This window comes from Aotus nancymaae, unplaced genomic scaffold (genome assembly GCF_030222135.1).
Source record: "Aotus nancymaae isolate 86718 unplaced genomic scaffold, 86718_ANA_hifiasm-v0.15.2.pri h1tg000033l, whole genome shotgun sequence".
Taxonomy (NCBI): domain Eukaryota; kingdom Metazoa; phylum Chordata; class Mammalia; order Primates; family Aotidae; genus Aotus; species Aotus nancymaae.
The window spans coordinates 27,809,143-27,834,354 of NW_026988447.1; the positions used below are offsets into that span (position 1 = coordinate 27,809,143).

At 42.5% G+C, this 25,212-nt stretch overlaps 1 protein-coding gene and 1 pseudogene across 7 annotated transcripts in view; both read left to right on the plus strand.

The window, feature by feature from the left end:
* Positions 1 to 1,252: 1,252 nt before the first annotated feature.
* Positions 1,253 to 25,212, plus strand: part of ELF2 (E74 like ETS transcription factor 2) — a 152,885-nt gene continuing 128,925 nt past the window's right edge. For 6 of the 7 annotated variants that reach the window (XR_010345377.1, XR_010345376.1, XM_064383864.1 and 3 more), the window contains exon 1: positions 1,253 to 1,334. The gene's annotated coding sequence lies outside the window, so the exon portion shown is untranslated. Of the gene's footprint in view, positions 1,335 to 16,240; positions 16,329 to 25,212 lie in introns of those variants that run through there. The other variant, XM_064383865.1, reaches the window with a different exon arrangement.
* LOC105710736 (ferritin heavy chain-like) lies at positions 7,875 to 9,517 on the plus strand (annotated as a pseudogene).

A 25,212-nucleotide genomic window follows, 5' to 3' on the forward strand; every position in this document is an offset into this window, starting at 1 on the left:
CACCACCAACACTCAGACTTGAGTTACTTCTCCATTGCTGACCGAGCGAGGAGCGACAAAGGCTTGGTGCGGGTGCCCGCACTTCTCCGGGGAGCGCCAAAGGGCCGCCCGCCGCGCTCCGCAGCTGCGCGCTGGGCCCAGCCGCCCGACCGCCAGCAAACGCCGGCACCAACCGCCGCGCCGCCGGGCTGTTGGGCGGGTGGTAATTTCTGGGAATGGGGCGGGGTCGCGGGTGTACTACGCCCGGCGACTGCGAGCGGGGAGGAGGAGCGGGCGGCGCCGAGGGGCGCGAGGCTGGCGGGGCGGTGCGCCACGTGCGTCACTGGCCGGGGCGGGGCTGGCGTCGCGCTCCTGCCGCTCGCACCCCCACCTTTTACTCAGCCGAGGCTGAAGAGTGGGGACAGGAAGGGCCGGGCTAGGAGTTTTTGCAAAACCTCGCCCCCTCGTAACTGTCAGACTGCCAGAGTGTGAGGCCGTCTCCCGAGAAGGGTGGGAATCCTGAGTTGGGAATGCGGTGACGGCGGGGCCCGAGTGGGCCCTGGGGGTCGAGGGTGTGTGCGTACGCTCCCGGCCAGCTGGGGGAAGCGGGCGGCCGCGCTGCAGGTGCACGCGCGGCCCCGTCGTCCTCACACGCCTGCCCCGTGCGGCGGAGCCCCCTGCACCAATCCCGGGATGGAGTGGAGAGCGGCATGGGGGAGCCCCGGGATGGCGAGCCTCGGGCAGGGAGCCGGACAAGTGACGAGCGTCTTTACCTGGGAAGGCGGGTTTGGGAGAAGTTAGGCGAGGAGAGGAGGGCGGGATTCAAGAGAGCAAAAGAGGCAGGTTCGGCGGGCTGGTAGGGGCCCGAGGGCGGCGGGGCCCCGCGGGGTATAAATAGCCGGCCCGCGTTTGACAGGCGCTGCGGTGACTGGCGGTGCCGCTCCGGCCCCCCCGTCGCGTGGGGAGGGGAGGAGCGCTCAGAGCAGGCGGGGAGGGGGAGGCGGACTCCAGTGTCCTGGTGGTGGCGGCTGGAGGCCGAGGGGGAGGAGCCGAGGAGGGGGGTGGAGGGACGGGGCCAGGAGCGGGGCGGGGGCCACCATTGCTCCCCGCGCCGAGCTCTGTGTCGCCGCCGTAGCCTTGGCGGTTGAGGGTCGGTGGGGCGGCGCGGGCGGGGGGGCCGCTGCGCGGGGCGGCGCGCCTCTGTTTTGTCTCCTCCTCTGCCTGTGGAGCGGCTTTGGCTGCTGGGGAGGCCCCGGCTCCCTCCGGACGCCCGGCCAACGGCGGCGGCGGCTAGTCCGCGGCCCTGCTGAGAGGGTAAGGGACGCCGCGGTCTTCCTGGGCGACGCAGAGAGCAGGTAAGAACGCGGGCAGCCGAGGCTGGTGAGAGGGAGCGCGGAGGGCGAGGCGATAAAGCCTAGCTGTCCCGAGTGCCGCCGCCTCCCTCCGCGCCCCCGCCCCGCGCTGGTGTTGTTTGCTTCGGGGTTTGCGGAGGGGTTTTCCGGCGGCTTTGGCGGTGACACCGGCCGGGCGCTGGGGGAAGGGGACTGAGTGTCCCCGGGCAACGGTCGCGGAGCGGGACTTGGAGAAAGGGGAAGGCGTGCTGCGCGCCTGCTCGCGGGGAGCGCGGGGCGCGGGGCAGGGCTGAGGGAAGAGGTTATGGACCCCGGCGCGGGGGATGGGCCGAGCGCAGCTGGTCTCGCCGTGTTTACATCTCTGCGCGAGTCACCTCTTCCGAGAAGCGGACTGAACTGACCCGCCTCATCCCGCGGGGAGGCCAGGGCGGGGGTCCGACTCCGGAGGAAGCGCGTCCTGGGAGGGTCTGTGTAGGGCGGGAGTCTGCGGCCGGCGCCGGGGCTGAGCGGCGAGCTCGGGGCGGGACCTGGAGGCTCCGGCCGCTCCGGGTGGCGGGGTGGGGGCTGGACACCAGTTTCCTTCCCTGTCTTGCCTGCTCGCGGCTGCTTACCTTTCCTTCCCGGCGCTGCTTGCTTGCACGACAGGTTGTACTCGCCGTTCTTTTATTCTCCCTCTCCACGCCGGCACCCTGCTGCCACCTCCCCCTATTCCCAGGGGGTAGGGAGGTTTGGCTCGGATCGCAATCTATTTCTTAAACAAAACAAAAACGGGCTTGCAACACGCACGTCCAGTGACCGCCTTCTGGATCCTGGTGAAGCTGGCCCTCAGGGACCGCGAGACGGGATGGTCTAGAGGCTCGGGAGGAGGACGGAGAGGGCTCTGCCAGGGCTGGATGCTGTCTGTACCCCAGCAGCTTTGTGAGCAGGGCAGCCGAACCATCTCTCTTGCTCCGTTTGGGCATTTTTATTCTATGTTAATAAAGGACCGAAAAAATGTTCCGTAACACCAAGAATAATCTAGATCGCACAGTTTCTAATCTTTTTCCTCTGCCAGCATCCTGGATGGGCTCTTTCTAGGAGCCAGATTCGCTGCAGAATAGCCTTTAAGTTCTTAGTACTTAATTAAATGAGGAAGAGGGGGACATGTCATTGTATAACTGTTAAAAATTCCCCACTTTCTTGTGTTCATGAACATTTACTTCAGCTTACTGGTTTAAGTTTTAATCCGGTGATGAGAGAACAGTAATCGTGTGTTTGATAATCAGATTTGCTTTCCTTTTTATCTGTGATTCTCTATCCAGAAGTAAATTATGCACTTTATTTACTGCCAGAATCACAGAAGTGTGTATGCTTTACTAAGAAAGGATTGGATGTTTGTGTTTCAGAGTTTCTTCAAAAGGTAGAATGACTTATATAAGACTGGAAACCATTAAATTACATTTAAGGAAATTTGAGAATAATAAAACTGTAGAGCATAACTGTTTACAGAGTACATTCATGTAAATATTATTGAGACAATATCTGGACATTTGAAATTTGAATATTTATGTCAACCTATTTTTAAGTTAATGATTTAACTCATTGGATTAATCATTGCCCCTCATTTCAGACATAAATACTCATTTACAAAATAATCAGCTTGAGTATGGTTGGAAAGAATTGTAACTTTGGGATTTTTCTTTTTTTGTTCTCTTTTATTCTGCACTTATTGGTAAGATATTTGCAAACTTTGGGATTTTTCTATCCTGAGTAAACAGGATAGAAAACCCGTGGCCTGTAGGGTCTGCTAATGTTAATGGCTTTACTTGCTCATGTTGTATACCATTTTTGGAGGGGGTAACAGCTTCACTGTGATGTAATTCACATACTGTTCAGTTTGGTTTAAAGTGTACAATTTGGTGGGTTTATTTATTTTAAAAATTACCCCATTTTGCAGATGACCAACTCTGGTTTTTAGTACAGTTGTCCATCGGTATCTGTTGGGGGAATAGTTCTAGGACCTTCCTCAGACACCAGAATCTATAGATGTTCAGGTCTCTAAAATAAAATGGTATAGTTGCTGGGTGCAGTGGCTTGTGCCTGTAATCCCAGTTACTCAGGAGGCTGAGGTGGGAGGATCTCTTGAGGCCAGAGTTAAGACACCAGCCTGGGCGACAGAGCAAAATCCTGTCTTTTAGGAAAAATGAAGAAATAAAAATCGTGTAGTATTTTCATATAAACTATGTATATCCTCTTGTATGCTTTAAATCATCTCCAGATTACTTATACTACCTAATGCAATGTGCATGCTATGTAAATCATACTGTGTATCGTTTAGAGAATAACGACCAAGAAAAAAGTCTGTAGATATTCATTTACAGACATAATTTTTTTTTGAGTAGTTTCTGCACCTCATTGGTTGAATCCATGGATTCAAAAGTCATGGATATGGAGGGCCAACTGTATATTCAAAGTTGTGCACATTATCACTATAATCAATTTTAGAGCATTTTAATCATCCCCAAAAACAGCCCCATATCCATTAGCAGTCACTCTTCATTTTCCCTCAACACTCCCAATCCTATGCAACCACTGATCGACTTTCTGTCTTTATAGATTTGACTATTTCAGACATTTTATGTAAGTGAAACTGTATATGTGGTCTTTTGTGACTAGCTTCTTTCACTTAGCATAGTGCTTTCAAAGTATGTCGATGTTGTAATATGTGTCAATACTTCTTTTTTTTTTAATTTAATCTATTTTATTTTTTATAGAGATGGGATTTCACCATGTTGCCCAGGCTAGTCTCAAACTCCTGGGCTCAAGCAATCCTCCTGCTTTGGCCTCCCATAGTGCTGAGATTCCAGGCGTGAGCCACTGCACCCTATCCTTTTTAATTAAAAAAATTTTTTCGTAGTCACTTCTTTTCATTGCTGAGTAATATTCTGTTTATTGGATATATTGCGTTTTATTTATCTGTGCATCAGTTGATGGACATTTAAGTTTCCGTTTTTTTGACTACTTTAATGCTGCTAGGAATGTTTCTGTTTTGTGTTGATGTGTTGTCATTTCTTTGGGTATGTACACTTTTAAAGAAATTAGCTTTTGGCTGGGTGCAGTGGCTCAGGCCTGTAATCCCAGCCCTTTGGGAGGCCGAGGCGGTCAGATCACCTGAAGTCAGGAGTTTGAGACCAGCCTGGCCAACAAGGTGAAACCCATCTCTACTAAAAATACAAAAAATTAGCCATGTGTGGTGGTGGGCACCTGTAATCCCAGCTACTCGGGAGGTTGAGGCAGGAGAATTGCTTAAACCCAGGAGGCGGAGGTTGCAGTGAGCTATTTTGCCACTGGACTCCAGCCTGGGTGACAGCAAGACTCCATCTCAAAAAAAAGAAAGAAAAAGAAATTAGCTTTTGACTTAACTAATACCAAAAAATTTGAGTATATAATTCAATAATTTTTAATAAATATATAGAATTATGAAACTGTCACCTTGAACTAGTTTTAGAACATTTCCATTGCCTCCAAAATTCCCTTAGCCTGTTTGCAGATAACCCTTATTCCCAGCTTCAGCCTCAGGCAATCACTGATTTGTTTTGTCTTCATATGTTTGCTTTATCTGGATATTTTGTGTAAATGGAGTCATACAATGTGTAGTCTTTGTATCTGGCTTCTTTCACTTAACATAATGTTTTTGGGATTCATTCATATTGTAGTGCATATCAGTTTTTTGTTCCTTTATATTTTAAAATAGTATTTCTTTGTATGGGTATATGATAATCCCCTCCGCCCTTATCTGTGCAGGATACATTCCAAGACCCCCAGTGGATGCCTGAAATCTCAGGTGGTATTGAACACTATATTTTTTTCTTTTTCTTATTTTATTTGTTTTTATTTTTTAGAAAGCCTCAAGGCCAAGGGTTACAGTGGCCTGAACTAGCTGAACACTATATTTTTTTCTATATGTGCATACCTATGATAAAGTTTAATTTGTTAAACAGGTGTAATAAGAGATTAAAAACAATAATACAATAGAATAGTTAATATGCAAATATCTTACCAGTAAGTGCAGAGTAGTTAAAACAAAACAATATGCTATTCACAGTTTTGTGGATAGAAGATTTCTTCTTAGCAATAGGTAGTAGCAAACTCAGCATAAATTTTTTTTTTTTTTGCTAGTAGAAAGTTTTTTTTTTTTTGCTAGTAGATATTAGCAAACAGCATAAAGTTTTTTTTTTCTTACTAAATTGAGAACTTTCACTTTTTCACTTGAAGTATTTTGCAGCTTCTCTTTGGCATATCCAAATTGTCATCCTCATTTACCTTGAGCTTTTGAGCCATTATTAAGTAAAATAAGGGTTACTTGAACCACCAGCACTGTGGTACCTGTTGATCTGATAACTGAGATGTCCACTAAGTGACTAATGAGCAGGTAGTGTAGACAGTGTGAATACGGTGGATAAAGGGATGATTCATCTCTGAGGCAGAGTGGCATGGTGTGAGGTTTCATCATGCTATTCAGAATGGCACTCATTTTAAAACATAGATTGTTTCTTCTGAAATTTTCCATTTAACATTTTCAGACCATGTTTGACTGTGGGTAACTGAAACTGGAAAGTAAAGCTGTAGGTAAGGGGGGATTACTGTAACACACTTTAACGGTTGACCAGTATATAGGTGTTTTGATTATTTTCAGTTTTTGACTATTCTGAATAATACTTCTTAAACATTTGAGTACAAGTCTTTATGCGGACATAGGGTTTTGTTTCTCTTGGTTAGATATCTAGGAGTAGAATTACAGCATCGTATGTTTAGCTTTTTAGGACACTGCCAAACTGTTTCCCAAAGTGGCCGTAACATGTTATATTCCTAACAGCAATGTATGAGAGTTCCAGTTTTCTTCACATCTTTGCCAACACTTATTATTGTTTGTCTTTTTTTGTTATAGCTGTTCTAATGGATATGGATTTGTTTGTTTTTGAGTCACTCTGTCACCCAGGCTGGAGTACAGTAGCGCAATCTCAGCTCACTGCAACCTCTGCCTCCTAGGTTCAAGTAATTCTCATGCCTCAGCCTTCCGAGTAGCTGGGATTACGGGTGTGCATAACCATGTCCAGCTGAGTTGTTATATTTTTAGTAGAGTTGGGGTTTCACCATGTTGCCCAGGCTGGTCTCCAACTCATGAGCTCAGTCAGTCCTCCTGCCTTGGCCTCCCAAAGTGCTAGGATTACAGGCATGAGCCACCGTGCCTGGCCTGAATTTGTTAATTCATTGTGGTTTTTTTCTTCTTTATTTTTCTCTGTATGCTGTTTAGTGGAGTCATTGTGATTTTAATTTTAATTTTCCTTATGACTCATAGTGTTGCATCTTTTCATAGATCTTTTTTTCTTAACCCATTTATGCCTGAAGTTGCACATTTTTTGTGTGTGACAAATCAGACCTTGGTGATGACCTTGAGCAGTAGGATATTAATAACTTCCACAAGCTTAGCATTCCAATAATGGAACACTTGGCATAAATGGGCTAAAGACAGGGTCTTGCTCTGTTGTCCAGGCTGGAGTGCAGTGGTGTGACCAGAGCTCACTGTAGCCTTGACCTCACTGGCTCAAGCGGTCCCCCTACCTCAGCCTCCTGAGTAGCTGGGAATGGGGAATGCAGGTGCATACCACCATGCCTGGTTAATTTTTTATTTTTATATTTTGTAGAGATGGGGGTCTCACTCAAGAGTTGTCCAGGCTACTCTTGAACTCCTGGGCTCAAGTGATCCTTCCCTGTTGGCCTACCAAAGTGCTGGGATTAAAAGTCTGTGCCACCGCATCTGACTCATCCTTTTTGATGACATAGCTATTCAGATCTTTTGCTCCTTTTAAAATTGGGTCGTTTGGGCTGGGTTTGGTGGCTCATGCCTGTAATCCCAGCACTTTGGGAGGCCAAGGTGGGTGGATCACCTGAGGTCAGGAGTTCGAGACCAGCCTGACCAATAATGGAGAAACCCCATCTCTACTAAAAATACAAAAATAAGCTGGGCGTGGTGGTGCATGCCTATAATCCCAGCTACTCAGGAGGCTGAGGCAGGAGAATCGCTTGCACTCCGGAGGCGGAAGGTGCAGTGAGCTGAGATTGCGCCACTGCACTCCAGCCTGGGCGACAGAGCAAGGGTTTGTCTCCAAAAAAAAAAAAAAAAAATAACATAGAACAGAATAGGATGAAATAGAATAGAATAGCAAGGCTTTGTCTCAAAAAAATAACATAGAATAGAACAGAACAGAATAAATAGTTGTTTCATTTATTGAGTTGTAAGAGTTTTTTTAAAAATATATGTTCTGAACCTAAAGTGCAATAGAATATATATATAAAAATGCATAGAGACATTCTTCGCCGAGACTCTCCACGGTTTCCTGCTTCAACAAGTGCTTGGACGGAATTTGGCGCTCGTCCCCCACCCCGGCCGGCCGCCCACAGCCAGCCCTCTGTCACCTCCACACCGCGCCCTCGGACCTCCCCAAGGCCCCCGCGGCCTCTCCAGTGCCTCGCAGCCACCGCCGCCTCTCCTTAGCCGCCGCCATGACAACCACATCTCCTTCACAGGTGCGCTAGAACTACCACCAGGATTCAGAGGCCGCCGTCAACCACCAGATCAACCTGGAGCTCTACGCCTCCTATGTTTACCTGTCCACGTCTTACTACTTTGACCGCGATGATGTGGCTTTGAAGGACTTTGCCAAGTACTTTCTTCACCAGTCTCATGAGGAGAGGGAACATGCCGAAACTGATGAAGCTTCAGAACCAACTAGGTGGCCGCATCTTCCTTCAGGATATCAAGAAAACAGACCATGATGACTGAGAGAGCGGGCTGAATGCCATGGAGTGTGCATTACATTTGGAAAAAAATGTGAATCAGTCACTACTAGAACTGCACAAACTGGCCACTGACAAAAATGACCCCAATTTGTGTGACTTCATTGAGACACATTACCTGAATGAGCAGGTGAAATCCATCAAAGAATTCGATGAACACGTGACCAACTTGCGCAAGATGGGAGCGCCCCAATCTGGCTTTGCAGAATGTCTCTTTGACAAGCACACTCTGGGAGACAGTGATAATGAAAGCTAAGCCTTAGGCTAATTTCCCCGTAGCCACGGGGTGACTTCCCTGGTCACCAAGGCAGCGCATGCACGTTGGGGTTTCCTTTACCTTTTCTATAAGTTGTACCTAAACATCCACTTAAGTTCTTTGTACCATTCCTTCAAATAAAGAAATTTGATACCAAAAACAAATGCATAAATATATATAATAAAAAAAGCTTTTTCACAAATTCAAAAAAAAATGTATTCTGGATGTAAGTTATTATAATAGATATATCTGTAAATATTTCTTCACAGTCTGTTGCTGGTCTTTTTATTTCTTAAAACACTGGTGATTGAGATCTTTTAAAGTGCATTAGTTAATTTTTTTTTTTTTTTAAAGACTAGTCAATGCAGTAGTGAGAAGTGGGAAAAATTTTGATGAAGTGTAGTTTCTGAATTTTTTCTTTTATAGATCATGCTTTTGTTGTCCTATTGAAGAACTTTCTGCCTAATCCAAGATCTTGAGATTTTTCAGTTTTCTAGAAGTTTTATAGTTTTAGCTCTAACAGATTTTATCATCTATTTTGAATTAATTTCTGTGTATGGTGAGAAATAAGGTTCTAAATTCATCTTTTACATACAGATTGTTCTGTCAACCTAAATAAAAGACAAGAAAGTCCCTCTAGGGGGAAAAAAAAATTCAGGAATGGACATTATAATGGGAATATGCATACCAAAGTAAACTATGTGCATATTCAGGGATGTAAAGGAAGACATACATTTTTAAAGGAAAAGTGAGGAGGATTACATCATTGTTTTAAATCAGTTATCTTTGGCTATAAAGATCAGTGACAAGAGTGGTGCCAGTCTGAGGTTGGACATGAAGTTACTTGGCAGATGTCCTTGCAGAAGTATTTTTTTGTATAAGGTTGTGATTGCCTTTGTGCAAGATTGTGGCCTTTTTTTTGTGTGTGTGATAGTTTTTTTGTTTCTGTTTTTTTTTGAGATGGAGTCTCACTCTGTTGCCAGGTTGGAGTGCAGTGGGGCGATCTCAGCTTACTGCAACATCCGCCTCCCGGGTTCAAGCGATTTTCTGCCTCAGCCTCCCACAGAGCTGGAACTACAGGCCTTCACCACCACGCCCGGCTAATTTTTTTATTTTCAGTAGAAATGGGGTTTCACCATGTTGGCCAGGCTGGTCTCGAACTCCTGACCTCAAGTGGTCTGCCTGCCTTGGCCTCTGAAAGTGCTGGGATTACAGGCATGAGCCACCAGGCCCGGGCAATAGTTGTGTGTTTGTTTTTTTAAATCAGGTATTCATGCATGAGAAACCTCCTTTCATGGCCTTCCCTGGCTCCATTTGTCAGGGCTTTTAGCACAAATGACTCAATTTTAATTCTAACAACTTTCACTTTTTCCCCTTTTGATCAACATCTTTCTTTGGGCCCAGGCATGGTGACTCATACCTGTAATCCTAGCACTTTGGGAAGCAGAGGCTGGAGCATTGCTTGAGCCCAGGAGTTTGAGACCTGCCTGGGCAACATGGCAAGACCCTGTCTCTAAAAAAACAAAACAAAAAGGAGTTTTCTTTGAAAGCATTACTGACCAATCATCTTGTAGTTAGGTTTTACTTATCTTTACATGCCAGAATGGACCTGTTCTGGGTTGTTGGTATGGTCCCATGTTGGAGGGAATGCTTGGCGAACTAGGAGTCAGTGTTAGGACCCTTTCAGTCACATTTGAGCAACAAGAAAAGTTTGGAGGGAGTGATTCTCAGGCTAAGTCTGTTGGGAATCCATTATTAAGATGAGTTTTTATCTGTTCCCTAAATGTTGGCTATCATCTCAAGGTGTAGGGCCATCCCAGCATAATTCTGTGGGGAGTAGTGCTTCTACAGAAATGTAACAAATAACATGTACAAAGTTTAAAAAGAAAATACTAAGTAAGATTAATAGTAATATGGTAATACCAGTTTACATAATGGTTTTCAGCCGTGAAGCTAGACCTAAAGGCAATCAGTTGAATAAACCAAATGACCATGAAATACTAGATCAGACCTTTGTAACCATGTGTTCTGTTTTCTTATTTTGTATATGAGTCTCAACTTTCTCAAAGGAATTTATCCAGGTAAGCCGGGCGCGGTGGCTTACTCCTGTAATCCCAGCACTTCGGGAGGCTGAGGCAGGCAGATCACCTGAGGTCAGGAGTTAAGAGACCAGCCTGACCAATATGGTGAAACCCTGTCTTTAAAAAAAAAAAAGGAATTTATCTAGGTATATCATGTAGTATTAGTAATACCACAGACATTACTCAACCAATAGCTAATGCAGAGCAATTTAATCATTTGGTATTCCATAACTGGGTTGAATTAAAGCAGAGTGAATAATTTTATTAAGGATGTTGTCAGAGTCCACCCACTAGGTGGACTGAAGGATCTCTTAGGTTCTGTCAAGTTACCAGTGGAAGCTACTGATTGTGAAATTTCAATTACAACATTATCTTGCCAAGTGAAAAAGTTACGTGTTAAGAGGGGTAAGAGTCTCCCCTTGTTCAGTTATCTTGGGAAAAGCTGTCTACAGTGTGGAAGCCTCGACTTCTTATCCTGGCTTGCAGTTTGAATGTCTCTGGTTAAAGGCATTGGGCAGTTTAGTGAACTTTTCTGTGTGGCTCAGACATCGAGGACCAGACTTATCCCTTAAAATTCATCAAGTTTCATCTTATAGGGCTTCAGGAGCAGAGACATTTCTGTTTTAATAATTCTATAGAAGAAAGTTGGATTGGAGGAACCTAGAAGAATTTAGAATCTAGGCCAGTTTGCAGGTAGATAATAAAGATTCAGCAGGTAGATAATAAAGACTCAAATACAATGTACATGGCTATAGTCTAATAACAGATACATACAGGTAGCTTTTCTTTCTTTCTTTCTTTTTTTTTTTTGAGACAAGAGTCTCGCTCTGTCACCAGGTGCCAGGCTGGAGTGCAGTGGCGTGATCTTGGCTCACTGCAACCTCCACCTCCCGGGTTCAAGCAAGTCTCACCTCAGCTTCCCGAGTAGCTGGGACTACAGGCGCACGCCACCATGCCCAGCTAATTTTTGTATTTTTAGTAGAGACGGGGTTTTGCCATGTTGGTCAGAATGGTCTCGATCTCTTGACCTGGTGATCTCCGTCTGCCTTGGTCTCCCAAAGTGCTGGGGATTACAGGCGTGAGCCACCGTTCAGGCCAGGTAGCTTTTCTTTAGAAACATAACTTTTCTCTTTATAGTCATCCCTCTACCAAAGAGAATCAGATAAATTTGTTTACAAAATAGTTTTATCAGTTTTTTTGTCTGATCATTTACATAAGTGCAGCTGTTGGCCACAAAGAAATCTCAGATTTATAAACCTTTCAAGACCAGGAAGCCAAACCAAAGCAGGCATTAGATTTCACCTACAGCCTTAAGGTTCCTGGACTGGCCAAAAAGTGACAGATTATATTCTCTTGCTGTAAGGATGGGAACTCTTGAACCCAGGTATTCCATGCAGATCCTTAAATATGATATTCCAGTCAAAGCCTTGGTAATATAACTAATGTTTCCAATTGTATCCTGTAATAAGGAGAGCAGATTTTTATTGAATTTATGCAAACAACCCTATATTATCATAAAAATAAGAAGACTCATGAATAGTTTCTGAATTTTGGAGGAAGGGATCAATAGGGAGAAAAAGTAAATGCTTCTGCTTTTATTGAGAGAAGTTTTATCTTACCAAATTACTGCAAATGATTGATACTGTAAGAGAATAAACTTTCTTAAATCTGGAAAACAAAACATTAAAGAACCAACAGTGTTTCAAATAAAAGTCATAAAAACATCATTGATTATTTAATCTCATATTTTATGTTAATCTTAATTAGCAGTTTCTCCAGCTAATCAATTTCTTCATTAGAATTGTGGAACATATTTAGTCCATTGAGCTTAAAGTTCTTAGAAATGTATATTTAAGAGTACAGGTCTTTTCCATGAATCTGATTGCAGATATTTTTAAAATTTGTTTTTGAGATGGAGTTTCACTCTGTCACCCAGGCTGGAGTGGAGTGACGTGATGTCAGCTCATTGTAACCTCCGCCTCCCAGGTTCAAGTGATTGTTGTGTCTCAGCCTTCCAAACAGCTGGGATTACAGGTGCACGCCAGCACACTCAGCTACTTTTTGTATTTTTAGTATTTTTTTTCTTTTTCTCTTTCTCCTTTCTTTCTCTTTCTCCCTCCCTCTTTTTCTCTTCTTCCTTTTTTTTTTGATATAGTACTCGCTCTGTCGCCACTGCGATCACACCTCACTGCAGGCTCAGCTTCACTGGCTCAAATGATTCTTCCACCTCAGCCTCCTGAGCAGCGGAGACTACAGGCACATGCCAGTGTGTCTGGCTAATTTTTATATATTTTTAGAAACAGAGTTTCACCACGTTGTCCAGGCTAGTCTTGAACACCTGGGCTCAAGTGATCTTACTGTTTCTGCCTCCCAAAATGCTGGGATTACAGGCATGAGCCACTGTTCCTGGCCCACACACAAAATTTATTTAATAAATTCATCCTTCACAAACCTTCCACAACTTAGTCAGACATTCCAGAACATTCTTGGGCCTTTAGCTTTGTCCTATACTTTCTCTTACTTACATAACCAGTCATTTCATTTTAGGATGCAGTTTACTTTCTTTTTTCCTCATCATTTTGAAAAGTTATTCTCCTTTTAACCTTCCTTTCCAAAATTACATCCTTATAACATTCTTTACATTTAGCTCTCCTGCTTACTGAGTTCTTTTTATCTTATTTCTTTCCTAAATATTACTTTTAACAACCTTAAATAACCTCTGAATTTACCCAGTGTTATTCTTTTTTCTCAGTGAATAATGCATTCCTTTGCTTTTCTCATAATTTCTCTCATCAAAGCCACATGATATTTTTTGGTATACTTCATATACAGAATTATATACACTAGTTAGAATTTCTAACTTACTAACCTTGATTTTTAGTGAAAACCTAGGAAGTATGAAATTCTGGCCTATCATATATCAGTATTTTATAGATGAGAATCATTGGCCAGATGCAGTGGCTCACACCTGTAAGCCCAGCACTTTGGGAGGCCGAGGTGGATGGATCGTGAGGTTAGGTGATTGAGACCATCCTGTCTAACACAGTGAAACCCCGCCTCTAAAAAGAAAAAGAATCATTTTATAATTTTTATTTTTTGTATTTTGGGTTAGGGTCTCTCACTGTTGCTCAGCCTAGAGTGCAGTAGCATGATGATAGCGTACTATAACCTTGAACCTCTGGGGTCAAGTGATCCTCCTGTCTTAGCCTCCAGAGTAGGTGGGATTACAGGAGCATGCTACCATGTCTGGCTAATTTAAAAATTTTTTTGTAGAGACAGGGTCTTGCCATGTTGCTCAGACTGGTCTTGGACTCTTGACCTGACCTTAAGTGATCCTATTGCAGGTGTGAGCCACTAGACTTTTAAATAATTATTGCAAACATTCTCCAAAACATAAATTTTATGTGTATTAATAGACCTAAATATATTCAGTCTTTCTATAAGATTTAAGAAGGCAAGCACAAATGTATTTATGTTCAGCAATTAGTGTTTCAGAAATGATCTGGACATTTAATGAGTATCACTTAATTTAGCATAACTTAAAGATTTCAAATTTTGTGAAAAGTTCATTTATAAACATTTAATTTCATTTACATTATATATATATATATTTTCGAGACAGAGTCTTGCTCTGTTGCCCAGGCTGGAATGCAGTGGCACAATCTTGGCTCACTGCAGCCTCCACCTCCTGGGTTCAGTTTTCCTGCCTCAGCCTCCTGAGTAACTGGGATTACAGGTACCTGCTACCACACCCAGCTAATTTTCATATTTTTAGTAGAGATGGGTTTTCACCGTGTTGGTCAGGCTGGTCTTGAACTGGCTGGTCTTGAACTCCTGACCTCATGATCTGCCCACCTCAGCCTTCCAGAGTGCTGGGATTTCAGATGTGAGTCACCTCGCGTGACCCATAATTTATTTCTTATTGCTTTTTAAGACGGAATTTTGCTCTTGTTGCCCAGGCTGGAGTGCAATGGCACGATCTTGGCTTACTGTAACCTCGGCCTCCCAGGTTCAAGTGATTCTCCTGCCTTAACCTCCCGAGTAGCTGGGATTACAGGCATATGCCACCAGGCCTAGCTAATTTTGTATTTTTAGTAGAGATGGGGTTTCCCTATGTTGGTCAGGCTGGTCTCGAACTCCAAACTTTGGGTGATCCTCCCGCCTCGGCCTCCCAAAGTGCTGGGATTATAGGCATGAGCTACTGCAACCAGCTGACATGTACATTCTTAACTATAGCCATGAGTACAACTATATGCTGAGTTGTGTAAGTCCTAGAAAATCTCCAAATGTAAGGGTGATCTGTGAGACCCCTGACACAGCCCTTCAGACTAAAAAGGATTCTGTCTTGCTGAGGCTGAAGATTTATGTTTTAACCACTGTGGAAGAGGTTTATTTCCTTTTGCCTGGTGATTAGAGTCCCAAGTGTAATAGAGATTGTAGTTAGTCCTTCAAATAAAAATAAGTTTACTTTTGTTCATTGATTCATTCATCATGCATTCTACAGACCCACAAGCGCCTATGTTCTGGGCCCTGTAGAGGAAGACTAAACCTTGGCTTTGTTAGATAAAGGGAGATAATTGTGTAAATAGTTTTAAGCCTCTAACTGGGAAACTAGGTGTACTTTTGTCCCTTAGTTGCTTTTGCAGGGGGCTGTTTTACTTCATAGAATCATGAAAAAAAATTATGTTTTAGTTATTTTACTTGAAATATGGGTGAACTTGATTTAGGGTATAAGACCTGTATCTGATAATCTTTGTTTCTTGATAATGCAGAATTTGAGATCAACATTTCTTTCTAGAAAACAAACAAGCTCAACCCTTAAAAGAGCAAAGGAAAAAGAGAATTGCTAATACTACCACTCTCTCCTTAAGACCTTCAGAATTTGTATTAGAGAATTAGTGAGCTGAAGAATTCACTCCGCCAGGTGCGGTGGCTCACACCTGTAATCCTAGCACTTTGGGAGGCTGAGGCCAGTGATCACAAGGTCAGGAGATGGAGACAATCCTAGCCAACATGGTGAAACCTGGTCTTTACTAAAAATACAAAAATTAGCTGGGCGTGGTGGTGCGTGCCTGTAATCCCAGTTACTCTGGAGGCTGAGGCAGGAGAATTGCTTGAACCCAGGAGGTGGAGGTTGAAATGAGCTGAGATGGAGCCATTGCACTCCAGCCTGGGTGACAGAGTGAGACTCCGTCGCCAAAAAAAAAAAAACCAAGGTATTCACTCATATGCACACAAACTTTTTTTTGGAAAGGTAAAAAAATCTATATGCTTACCTAGATAAAATACATGTAATTTCCATTTAATAGATTTTAAGCCTTCTAATCAGCCCATGCTATAATTCGGTGAGGATGTAGGTAGAAAAATCTTCCAGGGTGGGGTGGAAGAGGTTTTATATGATTATATTTTTTTATAGTTTTAATTTTATTATTTATTTATTTTTAAATTACTTTTTATTTTGCAGAGATGGGGTCTCCCTGTGTAGTCCAGGCTGGTCTCGAATTCTTGTCTCTGCCTTTCAAAGTGCAGAGATTACAGGTGTGAACCACCGCACTGGGCCTTTTTTATTTATTTATGTATTTTGTAGAGACAGGGCCTCACTCTGTAGCCCAGGCTGGAGTGTAGTGGTGTGAACTGTGGGGCTCAAGTGATCCTCTCACCTCGGCCTCCTGAGTAGATAGGGCTGTAGCCATGTGCCACCATACAAAGCTAATTAAAACAATTTTTTTTTTGTAGAAGTGATGTGTTGCCATGTTGGATCTTGAATTCCTGGCCTCAAGCAGTCCTCCTGCCTTGGCTTCCCAAAGTGCTGGGATTACAAATGTAAGCTGCTGTGCCTGGCCCTACAGTTTATTTATTTATTTATTTTGAGATGGAGTCTCTGTCGCCTAGGCTGGAGTGCAGTGACTGATTGGCTCACTGAAACCTCTACCTCCCGGGTTCAATTAATTCTTGTGCCTCAATTTCCTGAGTAGCTGGGACTACAGGTGTGTGCCACTATGCCCGGCTAGTTTTTGTATTTTTAGTAGAAACGGGGTTTCACTGTTTTGGCCAGGCTGGTCTCAAACTCCAGACCTCAAGTGATTCACCTACCTTGGCCTCCCAAAGTGCTGGGATTATAAGCATGAGCCACTGTGCCTGGCTAATTTTAATTTTAAGTATAACTTGCACAAGTATGAGGCAGAAGAGGCAGAAGAACTTTAGGAGTGTGGACTTTGGAGCTAGACTGCTTGGGTAGAAATTCTAACTCTGTCACTTGCCTACTGTTTGACCTTAGGCAAGTTGCTTCAGTTTCCTCACATGTAAAATGGGAATAATAATATCTGTTTTGTAGGATTGCGTAGATTAACTACATATAATATGTTTAATACATATAATGAGTTTAGAACAATGCCTGGAATGGAGTAAGTGCTCTATGAATGTTACTTATTATTGTTATTATTAATTTTTGAAACAGGGCCTCCCTGTGTCGCCCAGGCTGGAGTGCGGTGGCGTGATCTCAGCTCACTGCAACCTCCGCCTCCTGGGTTCAAGTGATTCTTCTGCCTCAGCTTCCTGAGTAGCTGGGATACAGGCACCTGCCACCATATATCCAGCTGATTTTCTGTATTTTTAGTAGAGATGGGCTTCACCATGTTGGTCAGGCTGGTCTTGAACTCCTGACCTCAGGTGATCCACACACCTTGGCCTCCCTAAGTTCTGGGATTACAGGCGTGAGCCACTGCACCTGGCTATTTTCCTTCATTTTTTATTTTTATTTTTATTTTTGAGATGGAACCTCCCTGTGTTGACCAAGCCAGGCTGGAGTGCAGTGGCTTGATCTTGGCTCACTGCAGCCTCTGCCTCCCAGGTTCAAGGGATTCTTCTGCCTCAGCCTCCTGAGTAGCTAGGATTATAAGCATGAGCCATCACGCCCAGCTAATTTTTTTATTTTTGTATTTTTAGTAGAGATGGGGTTTTATCATGTTGGCCAGGGTGGTCTTGAATACCTGACCTCAGGTGATCTGTCCACCTTGGCTCCCAGAGTGCTGGGATCACAGGCGTGAGCCACCATGCCCGGTCCATGTTTTTATTTTTTAATGAATGTTTTTATTATTACTATTAATTTTTTTTTTTTTTTTTTTTTTTTTTGAGACAGAGTCTCATTCTGTCACCCAGGCTGGAGTGCAGTGGCACAGTCTTGGCTCACTGCAAACTTGCCTCTTGGTTTCCAGCAATTCTTGTGCCTTAGCCTCCAGAATAGCTGGGAGTATAGTTGTGTGCCACCATGCCTGGCTAATTTTTGTATTTTTGGTAGAGGCGGCGTTTCACCATTTTGCACAGGCTGGTCTGGAACTCCTGACCTCAAGCCATTCACCCATCTCAATCTCCCAAAGTGCTGGGATTACAGATGTGAGCAACTACACCTGGCCTATTATTTTTAAATTATTTTTATTTTTTGAGACGGAGTCTCGCTCTGTCTCCCAGCCTGGAGTGCAGTGGTGTGATCTCAGTTCTCTGCAACCTCTGCCTCCCAGGTTCAAGTGATCTTCCTGCCTTGGCCTCCCATGTAGCTGAGATTACAGGTGTGTGCTACCACACCCAGCGTATTTTTGTGTTTGTCATCGAGATGAGATTTTACCATGTTGGCCAGGCTGGACTTGAACTCCTGACCTCTAGTGATCTTCTCACCTTGGCCTCCAAAAGTGCTGGGATTACAGGTGTGAGCCACCATGCTGGCCCATTTTTTTAAATTTAAATTTTAGATTCAGAGGGTATGTGTGCAAGTTTGTTCCAGGGGTATATTAGATGATGCTGAGGTTTGGGCTTCTATTGATCCTGTCACCCAGATAGTGAACATAGTGTAAAAACTTCCAATGGGAAGTTTTTCCACCCTTGTCCCTTCTCCCTCCATTTTTTTGAAGTCCCAAGTGTCTGTTGTTCCTATTGTTAGGTCTGTGTATACCTGAGATGTGGCTCCCACTTATAAGTAAGAACATGTAATACTTGGTTTTGTTTCTGTGTTAATTTGCTTAAGCGTCCAGCTGCATCCATGTTGCTGCAAAGGAAATGATTTCATTCCTTTTTATGGATGGCTGTGTAGTATTCCATGGTGTACATGTACCACAGTTTCTTTATCTGATCCACCATTGATGGGCAGTTAGGTTGATTCCATGTCTCTGCTCTTGTGAATAGTGCTTGATGAACATGCAAGTGCATGTGTCTTTTGATAGAACAATTTACTTTTCTTTGGGTATTACCCAGTAGTGGGATTGTTGAGTCAAATGATGGTTTCTTTGTAGTTCTTTGAGAAATCTTCAAACTGCCTTCCATAGTGGCTGAACTAATTTACATTTCCACTAACAGTGTATAAGCATTCCCTTTTCTCTGCAGCTTTGTTAACATCTGTTATTTTTTGACTTTTTAATGACCATTCTGATTGGTGTGAAAGGGCATTTCATGGTTTTTTTTTTTTTTTTTTTTCAATGGAGTCTCATTCTTTCACCCAGGTTGGAGTGCAGTGGAACAGTCATGGCTCACTGCAACCTGTGCCTCCCCAGCTCATGCCTCAGCCTCCCAAGTAGCTGCGACCGCAGGTGTGCGCCACCACACTGGCTAATTTTTGTATGTTTTGTGGAGACAAGGTTTCTTCATGTTGTTGCCCAGGCTGGTCTCAAACTCCTGGCTCCAGAGATCTGTTCACATCAGCCTCCCAAAGTGCTGGGATTACAGGTGTGAGCCACTGTGCCTGGCTTATTGTGGTTTTGACTTGTATTTCTATCCAAAGTATATTTACATGATTCTTTCCTGTTCGATTTTCACCATCATAAAACAGGTTGAACAAGTCACTGTTGATTAGATTATGCCTGGGAACCTGACTAGGTTCTTTGGCTGAAGAGTTCTCGAAACGTCAAAACATTTCTGATAAGGAAAGCATCAAAATATCTTCAAAGTGCTGGGCACTGTGGCTCATGCCTGTAGTTCCAGCACTTTGGGAGGCTAAGATGGGAGAATTGCTTGAAGCCAGGAGTTTCAGACCAGCCTGGGCAACATAATGAGACCCCATCTCTGCAAAAAATGAAAAATCCTTAGTTGGGTATGGTGGCATGTGCCTATAGTCCTAGCTACTCAGGAGCCTGAGGCAGGAGGATTGCTTGAGCCCAGGAGGTTGAGGCTGCAGTGAGCTGTAATATGATGCCATTGGACTCCAACCTGGGTAACAGAGTGAGACCCAGTGTCAAAAAAGAAAAAATTATACAGAATTTTGATGACGTCACAAATATCTAAGTTCATTTCTTATCTCTGTGTGTATGTATGAGGGAGGGAGAGAGATTAATATTTTAGTCAATGATGGATCAGATATATAACAGTAGTCCTGTAAGATCATAATACCTTAGTTTTACTGTAACTTTTCTATGTTTAGATACACAAATACTTTGCATTGTGTTAAAATTATCTATAGTATTCAGCATAGTAACATGCTGTACAGGTTTGTAGACTGGAAGCAGTAAGCTGTATCATATAGCCTAGGTGTGTAGGTAGGCTACACCATCTATGTATAAGTACACTCTATAAGGTTTGCACAATGACAGAATCCTTAGGTCCAAAAGTGCGTAAGGACCTAAGGATGCATTTCTCAGGATGTATTCCTGCCACTAAGCAATGCATCACTGTATGTGTACACCACGTAAGAATATATGTGTAAGATTAAGGCTGGGTGCAGTGGCTCACGCCTGAAATTCCAGCACTTTGAGAGGCTGAAGAGGTTAGATGATTTGAAGTCAGGAGAATTGCTTGAACCTGGGAGGCGGAGGTTGTGGTTAGCTGAGATCACACCGTTGCACTCCAGCCTGGGCAACAAGAGCAAAACTCTGTCTAAAGCAACAACAACAACAAATATATAGTCCTCAGACGTAGTTTTCCTCAAAAAACTTATTGGTTTCCATGGTATAGGGGCAGCATCAGAGCTGTATCACATTGCCAAAACTTCAGATGAGAATATAATACAAGATGTGGTGGCACACCCATACAGTCTCATTTTCAAAAGGGAATGCTTTCTTTAAACAATTTATTAGTTTACTTTCTATCCTTGTAAAATGCTGTGTTAATGTTTGTCTTAATAAATAAGAATGACATCTAAATTTTTCATTAGTTGTAATTAGATTATATGCTTTTATCTTCATTATTATTATTATTATTATTATTATTATTATTACTGTTTGTAGAGATGCAGTCTCACTGTGTTACCCAGTTGGTCTTGAACTTCCGACCCAAAGCAATCCTCTTGCCTTGACCTCCCCAAAGTGTTGGCCTTACAGGTGTGATATACCATGCTGGCCTTTTAAATTATTGTTTTCAGAGATGGGGTCTTGCTGTATTGCTCAGGCTGGAGTGCAATGACTGTTCTCAGGCATGTTGCTTGTGAAAAGGAGGGGGTAGAGGGAAAGTCAACTGTGCATTCTTCTGGCACTCACTGAATCTGCATTTTACATAAGATATAGTAAACAAAAGAAGCAGTCAAATATGCCTTTGTCGCAGGTGAGTGGAGGGATGACTTCCAGTCCTGTCTTTGTCCTGAACCTATGAAGATAAGCTTTTCATTTATATTGTCAGGGTGAAATTAAATAGAATTCTGTTTTAGGGTAAAGATCTTGGGCCCGGAAGGAATTTACTTGTGAGCAAATTGTGAAGGAGGCCCCCTAGGGAGATATGTGGCCTTTTATCTTTGCAGCTATCTATTTAGTAACAAAGTGGGAGGCAGTTGTGCATGACTCAGTTCCCAAGCTTAACTTTTTCCTTTGCCATAGTGAGTTGAAGGTCCTAAGATTTTTTTTCCTTTCCTTTCCTTTTTTTTTTTGAGACAGTCTCCCTCTGTTTCTCAGGCCGGAGTGCAGTGGCACAATCTCAGCTCACAGCAACCTCTGCCTCCAGGGCTCAAGCGATCTTCCCATCTCAGCCTCTTGACTAGATGGGACTTCAGGCATGTACCACTGTGCCTGGCTAATTTTTGTATTTTTAGTAGAGATGGGGTCTCCCCGGTGGTAATCCCAGCACTGTGGGAGGCTGAGGCTGGCAGATCATGAGGTCAGGAGTTCAAGACCAGCCTGGCCAATGTGGTGAAACCCCATTTCTACCAAAAATACAAAATTTAGCTGGGTGTGGTAGTGCGCACCTGTAGTCCCATCTACTTGGGAGCCTGAGGCAGAAGAATCACTTGAACCTGGAAGGTGGAGGTTGCAGTGAGCCAGGATCACGCCACTGCATTCCAGCCTGGGTGACTGAGTGAGACACCTTCTCAAAATAAAAGAGATGGGGTCTCCCCATGTTGCCCAGGCTGGCCTCGAACTCCTGGGATCAGGCAATCTGCCTTCCTTGGACTCTGAAACTGCTGGCATTACAGGTGTGAGCCACTGTGCCTGGCCTTTTCATTTTATTATTCTTTGACAGTATACAGAGTACTGCCAAAATAGTCTTTATGTAATAAAGGGAATAATTATGTCTATTTTACAAGGCTCTTGTAAGGATAGAAAGACAATGCATAAAACGGCTTGTTTCAGTAACTACAAAAATGTATGAGACTATTGTTATTAATGTTTTATATTTATATTAACTTTATCAACTTGGTAATTTCAAAAGAGAAACAGGACAGTTAAAATGTGAATTAGAAGTACTTAAAGCATTGATTTCATTATTAAAATATTTAATTTCATCAATGAAATGACTAAGGGTAATGGAGCTTTTTTGGGGAGAATTCATTGATCCCATAGGCAGGAACTATGAATTAAACTATACATAGGTGTAAATTACAAGGCTTTGCCTGGTGGCTTACACCTGTAATCCCAGCACTTTGGGTGGCTGAGGCAGGAGAATTGGTTGGGCCCAGGAGTTCAAGACCAACCTGGGCAACATAAGGAGAACTTGTCTCTATAAAATAAAAAAAAGTTAGCTGGGCATGGTGCTGCATATCTTTGGTCCCAGCTACTCAGGGGTCTGAGGTGGGAGGATTGCTTGAGCCTGGGAGGTTAAAGCTGCAGTGAGTGACACTGAGTTATTGTATTCCAGCCTGGGCAACAGAGTGACTCCATCTCAAAAAAAAAAAAAAAAAAAAGGTGTAGACTACAAGTTATAATTCTTGTCATTCATTGTCATGATAATACTGTTAATATTTGAATACAGATGTCTCCTTATTTCTAATTTTGTACATTGTCCTTTTTAAAGTCAAGTTTACTGAATTTTAATTTACATGTAGTAAAATTCACCCTTATATTTTCATGAGTGGCAAATTTATACCATTTTGCAGTCACCACCGCAATGAAGATAATACAATATTTCTTTCACCCTCGAGAGTTTCCTTGTACCCTTTTGAGATTGAATACTTCGAACTGATCTATTTTCTTTTCCTATAATTTTATCTTTTCTTGAATGTCATATAAAATAGAGTCACTCTTTCTCTTTCTGATCTGTTAGGTGTTTCAGAATTGGTGCAATAGCAAGTCAGATAACTGACTCTCATGCTGATACAGCTTGGTCACAAATTAGGGCTTGTATTAAGAAGCAGTTAAATCAGAAAAAAGTACAACCTATTGGAAAATTATAAAAAGAAAATTTGTCAAAGCGTTAGTAAATGGTATTAAATTTTCATGACAAACTTTCAAGAACCAATTCACGTGATCAGTTTTCACATATTGGGTGAGAAATTAATAAAATCAGTACCCTTTTTAACCTCCTTCTTTGGACCCTAGTTATATAAAAGTAGGTAATTTATAATTCTTGATTCATGACACACTTAAATAATAGCTCTAGCATGTCTGTTGCCTGTTTTTAATAATGTAACAAACATACATGAATCCATCATTTCCCATGAGAACTAGAACCTTGACAAGAACTCACATCAGATTTATCCAAGTGGGCCTTAATATAATTTATTTAAAAATATTTAATAGAATTTACATTGCCTATGTTTCTTATTAATTAGGAATCCCCCACTCTCCACCTATTTGGGGGTGGGAGAGACAAATAACTTGCGAGTCTCTTGCTTTTCAGCTTTGTTTTGGTTTATATTGTTATAAACTAAACAATAAAATTTAAACCATTTTGAAATAGTCAAACCTCTTTGCTTTTTGCTTTCAGTGTCTCATCTAATGATTTTTTCTTAACTGTGCGTTCATGAAGATATTCTATATTTTCTTCTAATTTTTAGGAACATTTTATATATTTAGGTCTTTACTGCACCTGTAATTTATTTTGTGATTGATGAGAGGTGGTAATTTAAAGCTTTAAATCTTGTATGGCTGATCATTTATACCAGCACACTTTATTAAATAACTCTTTTTTCATTGATTTTAATTTACCTCTTTCATTATTAAGTTTTCAATATGCATGGGTCTTTTTCTGGCCTCTATATTGTGTTTTATTGGTATATTTGTGTATATCTACACCATTACCTTATTGCCTAGTTAGTATAGACTAGGTAGAGCAGTTCTTGAGGAGGGTCTTGGATGACTTTTGATCTTTGCTCATTCATGTACTTTAAAAAAATTTTTTGAGACAGGGTCTCACTCTGTCACCCAGGGTAGAGTGCACTGATGTGATCACGGCTTACTGCAACCTCAATCTCCTGGGCTCAAGTGATCCTCCCACCTCAGCCTCCCCAGTAACTGGGACTACAGGCATGCACCACCACGCCCAGCTAATTTTTTTTTTTTTTGAGATGCAGTTTCACCGTTGTTGCCCAGGCTAGAGTGCAATGGTGCAATCTCAGCTGGCTGCAACCTCTGCCTCTGGAGTTCAAGAGATTCTCCTGCCTCAGCCTCCTGAGTAGCTGGGATTACGGGTACCCACCACCATGCTGGGCTAATTTTTTGTGTTTTTAGTAGAGACATTTTGTATTTTTAGTAGAGTTTTTAGGGGTTTTACCATGTTGGCCAGACTGGTCTTGAATGCGTGACCTCAGGTGATCCACCCACTTTGGTCTCCCAAAGTATTGGGATTACAGGTGTGAGCCACTGTACCTGGTCATGCCCAGCTACTTTTTATATTTTTTTATAGAGTTGGAGTTTACCATGTTGCCAAGGCTGGTCTCGAACTCCTGGCCCCAAATGATCCACCCACCACGATCTTCCAAAGTGCTGTGACTAGAGGTGTGAGCTATTGTGCCTGACCTACATACATTTTTTACTATCTTTGTCAAGATTTTTGTAAAACTCTCTTGGGATTTTTGACTGGAAATACATTGGATTTTTCAATAGATTAATTTGATGAGAATTGACATCCCTAAGATAATGAGTATACCTATCTATGAACATGCTATTTGTCCATGTGGAATTTTTTTCAAGGAATTTTATGATTTTCTTTTTATTTATTAATTTTTTTTTTTAATAGAGATGGGGTTTCACCATGTTGGCCAGGCTGGTCTCGAACTCCTGACCTCAAGCAATCCACCTGCCTTGGCCTCCCAAAGTGCTGGGATTACAGGCGTGAGCCACCGTGCCCGGCCTGTGATTTTCTTTATAAAAATCATGTACACCCTTTTGTTAGATTTATTCTTAGGTACCCTGTAGTTTTTGTGGTTATGGTAAATGATACTCTTTTAAAAAATTATACTTTGTTTGTTGCTGATCTATAGAAGAACAGCTGATTTTTGTATTTTGATTTATGTCCAGAGACTTAGCAAACCCTCTTACTTCTAATATCTGAAGACTATTTTAAATTTCCTATGTAGATAGTC